A 9,512-nucleotide genomic window follows, 5' to 3' on the forward strand; every position below is an offset into this window, starting at 1 on the left:
TATCCCTTTCATGCCCTGCCTCCAGTCCACTTACCGATATCTGAACAAGAGAGCCTCATCGAAATTGCAACAAGCGGTTCTGTGAAAATTGAATTTAATCAGAACATTTCTGGATTGGGCTGCGCTCAGAGTATCCTGCCTTGGCAAATCGTGCTGTTAAGACACAGATGCCCTTTGCAACCACGTACCTATGTGAGAGTGGATTCTCGGCCCTCACTAGCATGAAAACTAAATAAGGCACAGACTGTGTGTGGAAAATGATTTAAGACTGAGACTCTCCAATACAACCCAACATTGCAGAGTTATGTGCATCCTTTCAAGCACACCCTTCTCATTAACCTGTAGTGAGTTATTTATAATTTTCGATGACAAATAAGGTTTTATATGGAAGATGGTTAAATAAAGAGCAAAATTATTGATTATTATTATATTATTATTTGTGCCCTGGTCCTATAAGAGCTCTTTGTCACTTCCCACGAGACGGTTTGTGACACAAACTCACACTAATTCTAATGTTTAATAAATGTATTGTATAGTGTGTGTGTGGCAGGCTTACAATGATGGCAAAAAACAACATTTGATAGTGCGCTGACCCTGGTGCTAGAGGGGGTACACAGCTGGAGGTTGAATGTTTGAAGGGGTACGGGACAATAAAAAGTTTGGGAGCCACTGCTTTAGAATATCAATAACGTGTCATATGGACATCCTCTGATATGGACACTTTTCACCCAGCGTACTAAAATGGAGCGTGAAGTGGTTCAACTGCAGTCAGCAACAATTAGATAAAGAAGAATGCTTTACATACAAATATATGAGGAGGTAGACAAAGAATTCTATTAACAGCCCACTGTTCCGACCCCACACGGTGAACTAACATGGGCCTTTTACCAGACTAAACAGCCCATTGACCAAACTCACTAATGAACAGCACAACACCTGCAACAGGTAGGCCTAAATACTGCCACCCCATGACTAGGATACACTTTGAAATATCCCATATGTCCGATACAAATAGAGCGAACCAAAAAACAGTAGATCAATTTGCATCATGACATAACACCTACTAGTAACCGAGCAAATAATACAGTACATTGCCAATTAAGCAGAGCAAATTCGTCTAAGATTGACATCAATACATAATGGATATTCAGGTCTCCATCTACTATCAAATCCAAAATTTTAACATAATTGGCAATACACCGTGAGAGATCACAAGCAACGTGAATACAGCAAAACCAAGCTACGCTGAGAGGATGAATAGCAGCCCAGAAAGCAGAGGTTGTTTCAACTTTCTACTGTCACAACCTACCTCATCTGTAATGGTTAGCGACCCACGTGATGAGCTATCAATCTAGGACACGCCTTTGAACATCTCAGCCCATCTGCCTTCGCCTGCATGGCCCTCCCATCTAGCACACATAACATCTCAGCCCATCTGCCTTCGCCTGCATGGACCTCCCATCTAGCACACTGAACATCTCAGCCCATCTGCCTCCGCCTGCATGGACCTCCCATCTAGCACACTGAACATCTCAGCCCATCTGCCTCCGCCTGCATGGACCTCCCATCTAGCACACTGAACATCTCAGCCCATCTGTCTCCGCCTGCATGGACCTCCCATCTAGCACACTGAACATCTCAGCCCATCTGCCTCCGCCTGCATGGACCTCCCATCTAGCACACTGAACATCTCAGCCCATCTGCCTTCGCCTGCATGGCCCTCCCATCTAGCACACATAACATCTCAGCCCATCTGCCTCCGCCTGCATGGACCTCCCATCTAGCACACTGAACATCTAAGCCCATCTGTCTCCGCCTGCATGGACCTCCCATCTAGCACACTGAACATCTCAGCCCATCTGCCTCCGCCTGCATGGACCTCCCATCTAGCACACTGAACATCTCAGCCCATCTGCCTCCGCCTGCATGGACCTCCCATCTAGCACACTGAACATCTCAGCCCATCTGCCTTCGCCTGCATGGACCTCCCATCTAGCACACTGAACATCTCAGCCCATCTGCCTCCGCCTGCATGGACCTCCCATCTAGCACACATAACATCTCAGCCCATCTGCCTCCGCCTGCATGGACCTCCCATCTAGCACACTGAACATCTCAGCCCATCTGCCTCCGCCTGCATGGACCTCCCATCTAGCACACTGAACATCTCAGCCCATCTGCCTTCGCCTGCATGGCCCTCCCATCTAGCACACATAACATCTCAGCCCATCTGCCTCCGCCTGCATGGACCTCCCATCTAGCACACTGAACATCTCAGCCCATCTGTCTCCGCCTGCATGGACCTCCCATCTAGCACACTGAACATCTCAGCCCATCTGCCTCCGCCTGCATGGACCTCCCATCTAGCACACTGAACATCTCAGCCCATCTGCCTTCGCCTGCATGGCCCTCCCATCTAGCACACATAACATCTCAGCCCATCTGCCTCCGCCTGCATGGACCTCCCATCTAGCACACTGAACATCTCAGCCCATCTGTCTCCGCCTGCATGGACCTCCCATCTAGCACACTGAACATCTCAGCCCATCTGCCTCCGCCTGCATGGACCTCCCATCTAGCACACTGAACATCTCAGCCCATCTGCCTCCGCCTGCATGGACCTCCCATCTAGCACACTGAACATCTCAGCCCCTCTGCCTCCGCCTGCATGGACCTCCCATCTAGCACACTGAACATCTCAGCCCATCTGCCTCCGCCTGCATGGACCTCCCATCTAGCACACTGAACATCTCAGCCCATCTGCCTCCACCTGCATGGACCTCCCATCTAGCACACTGAACATCTCAGCCCCTCTGCCTCCGCCTGCATGGACCTCCCATCTAGTACACTGAACATCTCAGCCCATCTGCCTCCGCCTGCATGGACCTCCCATCTAGCACACTGAACATCTCAGCCCATCTGCCTCCGCCTGCATGGACCTCCCATCTAGCACACTGAACATCTCAGCCCATCTGCCTTCGCCTGCATGGCCCTCCCATCTAGCACACATAACATCTCAGCCCATCTGCCTCCGCCTGCATGGACCTCCCATCTAGCACACTGAACATCTAAGCCCATCTGTCTCCGCCTGCATGGACCTCCCATCTAGCACACTGAACATCTCAGCCCATCTGCCTCCGCCTGCATGGACCTCCCATCTAGCACACTGAACATCTCAGCCCATCTGCCTCCGCCTGCATGGACCTCCCATCTAGCACACTGAACATCTCAGCCCATCTGCCTTCGCCTGCATGGACCTCCCATCTAGCACACTGAACATCTCAGCCCATCTGCCTCCGCCTGCATGGACCTCCCATCTAGCACACTGAACATCTCAGCCCATCTGCCTCCGCCTGCATGGACCTCCCATCTAGCACACTGAACATCTCAGCCCATCTGCCTTCGCCTGCATGGCCCTCCCATCTAGCACACATAACATCTCAGCCCATCTGCCTCCGCCTGCATGGACCTCCCATCTAGCACACTGAACATCTCAGCCCATCTGTCTCCGCCTGCATGGACCTCCCATCTAGCACACTGAACATCTCAGCCCATCTGCCTCCGCCTGCATGGACCTCCCATCTAGCACACTGAACATCTCAGCCCATCTGCCTCCGCCTGCATGGACCTCCCATCTAGCACACTGAACATCTCAGCCCCTCTGCCTCCGCCTGCATGGACCTCCCATCTAGCACACTGAACATCTCAGCCCATCTGCCTCCGCCTGCATGGACCTCCCATCTAGCACACTGAACATCTCAGCCCATCTGCCTCCGCCTGCATGGACCTCCCATCTAGCACACTGAACATCTCAGCCCCTCTGTCTCCGCCTGCATGGACCTCCCATCTAGTACACTGAACATCTCAGCCCATCTGCCTCTGCCTGCATGGACTCCCATCTAGCACACTGAACATCTCAGCCCATCTGCCTCCGCCTGCATGGACCTCCCATCTAGCACACTGAACATCTCAGCCCATCAGCCTTCGCCTGCATGGCCCTCCCATCTAGCACACATAACATCTCAGCCCATCTGCCTCCGCCTGCATGGACCTCCCATCTAGCACACTGAACATCTCAGCCCATCTGCCTCCGCCTGCATGGACCTCCCATCTAGCACACTGAACATCTCAGCCCCTCTGCCTCCTCCTGCATGGACCTCCCATCTAGCACACTGAACATCTCAGCCCATCTGCCTCCGCCTGCATGGACTCCCATCTAGCACACTGAACATCTCAGCCCATCTGCCTCCGCCTGCATGGACCTCCCATCTAGCACACTGAACATTTCAGCCCATCTGCCTCTGCCTGCATGGACTCCCATCTAGCACACTGAACATCTCAGCCCATCTGCCTCCGCCTGCATGGACCTCCCATCTAGCACACATAACATCTCAGCCCATCTGCCTCCGCCTGCATGGACCTCCCATCTAGCACACTGAACATCTCAGCCCATCTGCCTCCGCCTGCATGGACCTCCCATCTAGCACACTGAACATCTCAGCCCATCTGCCTCCGCCTGCATGGATCTCCCTCCATCTCCGTCTAACCTAGGCTTGTGTCTGTGTTGGGAGTCTGAGAGCACGTACTCACACATGCAAACGCACACGCACAGGCACAGAAACTTTGAAATCAACATACACACACTGAAAAGAGACACAGAAACACACGCACAAGCACAGAGACATATGCATGGCAAAGAACATTGAAAACAGACTCACACACAAACACGAGACGTATAAGTCTCCTTAACTTGTTATGACTGCAATCCCAATACCGGGATCGATATGACATCTACCAGTGAAAATAGAAGGCGCCAAATTCAAACCACATAATTCTCATAATTACAATTCCTAAAACACACGTGTCTTATATCATTTTAAAGGCAATCTTGTTGTTAATCCCACCAAAGTGTCCGATTTCAAATAGGCTTTTCAGCGAAAGTACTACAAACGATTATGTTAGGTCTCCATCAAACCACAATAAGCACAGCCATTTTCCAGCGAAATATAGCATTCACAAAAAGCAGAAATAAAGATAAAATGAATCACTAACCTTGAATTATCTTCATCAGATGACACTCATAGGACTTCATGTTACACAATACATGCATGTTTTGTTTGATAAAGTTCATATTTATATTTCAAAAATCTGAGTTTACATTGGCTATTTAGATTCACTAGTTCCAAAAACATCAAGTGATTTTGCATAGCCACATTTCTGTATTTCAACAGAAATACTCATCATAAATGTAGATGATAATACAAGTTATACACATGGAATTATAGGTATACCTCTCCTTACCAAGACTACCTGTCTCCCATGTTTAGTGGGCCCATTGTGAATCAATTACATCACATGGATCCACTGTTGCCATACAAATGAACAAGATGTGCTGCTGCAGAGCAATGAGCTTCACATACACACACACACACCCACGCACTTCCTCACCTCACGTGCATGCACACACAAGAGCGCAAACATGCAAACACACACACACAAACACCACTGCCAAAAAGATCTCTTAGCGTCCCTTCGAAATTCAATGTATTATGGATTAACGTCTATTTTTAACGCATTAATTCAGCGTGGTTACAGAGTTAATTCCGCATGGTTACAGAGTTAATTCCGCATGGTTACAGAGTTAATTCCGCATGGTTACAGAGTTAATTCCGCATGGTTACAGGGTTAAAACATAAACGACTCAAAGGTTAACAGTTTAGACATTCATTCCGAGTGGTTGAAGTTAGGGCTATAGTTTGGGAAAGGCTCGGCAAACCAACCAACCTCATACTATCAAGTATCATCACGTATTTTCACTGCTTGCTAGAGCATTGTGACCTGCGGGGGCGCAGTGGTCTGAGCAACGGGCTTCGGCTCCGAGCATCACATGTTTGCGCCCAGTGCTGGGTAATGGTTTTTCTTTTTTTTAGTAAGCACCGAGGAAGGCATATAGTGTATTGACGTTCTCAGGACCTTTTCAAATATCTGAAAGCGAAGTCTATTTCTAGTGATTAGGCTGCCACTACAATCTGCACACACACACACACAACTTCTCCTCCCATCTTGCTCCCAGTAGAGAGCGAGACAACCCTCTGTGACAACATCTATTCAGCACAAGGACAGAGTCCCACAACACATTTCTCACATCCATTAAATAGTTTCCCCCTGGTAAACAGAGCTATCCATAATAACTGCTATATAGGGCAACCACAGAGCTCTGTGCAGCCAGAGTGTATGTGTGTGTTTGGGTGTGTGTGCCTAAGAATGTGTGTGTGATAATGAGTGTGTGTGTGTGTGTGTGTGTGTGTGTGTGTGTGTGTGTGTGTGTGCGTGTGCGTGATAGAGCGTATGTATGCGCGTGTGCGTATGTGCCCATCCTCTTGGGCTGATAAGAACAGAGGTCTTCTTGTCTCTGTTGAATTCTACCATCAACTGGATGGATCTTGGAATGCCCTCCATACCAACCCCGCATATAAATGTAGCCTATTCTTTGCAGTCAGTGTGTGTGAGAGACATATGTTCTCACAGGCATGGCGTTTCCTGTCGGGGCTAGCTATCTACCCCTTGACACATAAGATGCTCAGATAGGTTGCATTGGAAACTCTCTTTGGGGGGGATACAATAGCACCATTTCACCCATAAACCACGCAACTACAACATTAAAACATTGTAATGAATGTAAATCATTAGAAAATCAGAGGAAATAGCATAATAGAGGTAGTAAAGCTTGACTTGATCTGTTAATATTTGTGAAACCTTCTAAAGACAAACAAATGTGTGGTTGAAATGCTAATACTGTCTAAAGGCTTTGGATGGTTTGATTTAAATCGACTTGAGGCTACCCTCCAATGGCACCACAAACTGGCAACATCTACATATGTGGAGAGAGACCACCGAAGGAGAGTTTGAATTCAGTCCTTATTCAAAAAAAAGGAGGATATGTATTCCCTGCCGGCACCATTATCAGGAAAAAGTGGCTCAAAAGCTTTGAACTGGTTGCGTGTTGGGGGTGTAGCCCATCATAGTGTTAACGCCACAGCACGCAATCATTAACAACAGGTTCGAAGGCAAAGCTTCAAACGAGAGTTATCATTGAGAGATGATCAGTGAGAACTATCAGTGAGATTGCAAAGGCATTCTAATGCTATTTGCTACCCAACATGAAAGGAAGGGACAAATAAACATGTATGTAGCCTAATTACATTGTAATTACAAGCAAACGAATCGCTTGTTTTATTCACGTTATCTGTGAAATATGGAAATTATTTATTCATTCTCGACAATTGAGAGAGCGATGTGCTTACCTGTTATGTGGTCTAAAGGGTAGCAAGATTCCAAGGGGGGTTTTCTAGATCGCTGTCACGCCGTTCCTCTAGATGGGGAAATATTGAAGCATAGTCCTTTGGAGAAGGAGACGGTTTTAGAAAGCTTCCCTGGTTCTGTTTACCGACAACACCCGCTCAATCCCGGTAGATTGACCGGACTACCACATTCTGATGAGGGACAGGGAGACAACGAGGAAAGGAAAAGGCTACCAACAAATAAAGCCTATTGCTGCGTGAGGCGCATTATACACGAGATGAAGGCATGTAAGACTGATTTTGGAATCATTCTTCCAGCTTTGGCTTTTCATCTAACGAGTCTCTATATATATCTTTATAACTCATTTGCTGACAACGAAATTATATCTAGTCTAATTCCTCGTCTACATAAATTGGCAACAGTGATTTTGCAAGCAGGTTGATTTTCAACCCCCAAAAAACATCCCCGCTTGCCCTTTGCGGGTGGAGAGGATAGCTCAAACGACAGTTTAAATAGCGAGGACGATTTGAATCATGGTGGTGCTTGCCTGCTTCGTCTCTGGGTAATAGCGGTGGTTTTCCGTGATTCCCCTCCGACCCGTTATAGCCATGCACCGAAAAGATGCTGCGCTTGTGCGATTGCTTCTTTAGCTCGCTCACGCTGCCTCTCGGCGGGGCGCGTGCACAATGTCCTAGCAAGTTGTGTCGCTGTGACAACGCTCGAGCATCCCTACGTTCTCTCCGGCCCTCTAGAATCCAGATTGTTGCTTTTCTTTTCGAATGTTTTATCTTTACCCCATCAGATGTTTTAGCATTTCTGTACAGTATTACTGGTTCACACGGAAGAAAATCTTCTCTTCCAAAATAGCGGGCAGCACTAGCTTACCCATTCCCCCTCCGTAGCAGACTACAGAAGAGCCTAAATCATGTTGGTACTTTTTTTTGTCGGTCTAACTCCTTTCACGTCAGTGTCCTCCTTCGCCGGTGAAATCTGCATCAGGGTGACGTCAAAGAATGTTAAAGCGATACAAACCCATTTTATATCCCCCATTTCTCTTCATGGGATAAATCATCTCCGCAGGTTAAAGTCATGAATCTTGTTCTGGAGGCAGTTTTGCCGAGAGGTCACTAGCTGGCCCAGTCACAATGTCATAACATCTGATTTTAAGCCTACCCCTAACCTTAAATTAAGACCAAGAAGCACATTTTTGTTTTCATTCATTTCTACATATAGGCAATTTAGATTTTTCAGCTGGCCTATCTAATGGGAAATCACTAAATTCTGCCTACAGGACAAAACTTGTACCAAAATAGGTTCTACGTGGAACCAAAAATGGTTTGCCAATGGGGACAGCCGAAGAACCCTTTTGGAAAATGATTTTCTAAGAGTGTAGTGCAACAGAAGCACATGCCTCTTAATCTAGTAACACAGCCAAACATCTGGCATGAAAAAGCTCCAAAATGATTCCCCATGACACGGAGCACGGCTAAAGCCTGCCAAATATTACCTGAGAGAGAACGCTTCAATGTCAGTCAGGTTCGTCCGTCCCCATCTTTACATTATACGTTCTGATAGAGGCAATGGCAACTAAAGGAACAATCAGTATTTCTGTCACTCTGATGTCTAATTCTGAGACTATATAAAGGCTCGTACATGGTCATAGGAAGTAATAAAGCCCTGTAGGCTACCTGCAGACTCATTTTATACAATAAGAGAGAGCTACACCCAGCTACAACCTTGAGTCGACAGATGTTGGTGGATGTTCTGTTCTCTCACCTCACCTCCTCTCCATCTCAACCCACCAGGGAGGAAAAGAGACACGGCAGAGGTAGAGAGGGGGACAGGTCGACTGGCACAGTTATCTCTACTATCAAGACAAATTGTTTATAGTCATTGGATGTGTTGGATGTATATTCCCCAGTGACATTTCATTGGGTCACCTAGCTAGTTCACATAGGGGAGGGAGGGGACACACACTTAACCATACACACACACACGGACACAAACAAACACAAACACCTACACACACAGTACACACACAAAAACCTACATCAGACACACAAACACACACCAACGTTGGACACACAAACATGGACAGATACACACACCCCTTGATAGACCCAGGGCAGCCATCTGAGGTAATGTACCACCAGAGATAGCTGAATAGCTGACAGCTGAGCCCCCCCCCCCCCATATTAAAACATCTCCCC

General features: G+C 47.5%; 1 protein-coding gene across 2 annotated transcripts in view; it reads right to left on the reverse strand.

Annotated features, from left to right (window-relative positions):
• nlgn2a (neuroligin 2a) overlaps positions 1 to 8,296 on the reverse strand; it is a 265,221-nt gene extending 256,925 nt beyond the window's left edge. The window contains exon 1 of one of the 2 annotated variants that reach the window (XM_036987501.2): positions 7,305 to 8,296. The gene's annotated coding sequence lies outside the window, so the exon portion shown is untranslated. The remainder of the gene's footprint in view (positions 1 to 7,304) is intronic. The other variant, XM_036987502.2, reaches the window with a different exon arrangement.
• Between the last annotated feature and the right edge of the window lie 1,216 nt (positions 8,297 to 9,512).

The sequence above is a fragment of the Oncorhynchus mykiss genome, chromosome 9 (assembly GCF_057628025.1).
Source record: "Oncorhynchus mykiss isolate SJ-2025 chromosome 9, ASM5762802v1, whole genome shotgun sequence".
Classification (NCBI taxonomy): Eukaryota; Metazoa; Chordata; class Actinopteri; order Salmoniformes; family Salmonidae; genus Oncorhynchus; species Oncorhynchus mykiss.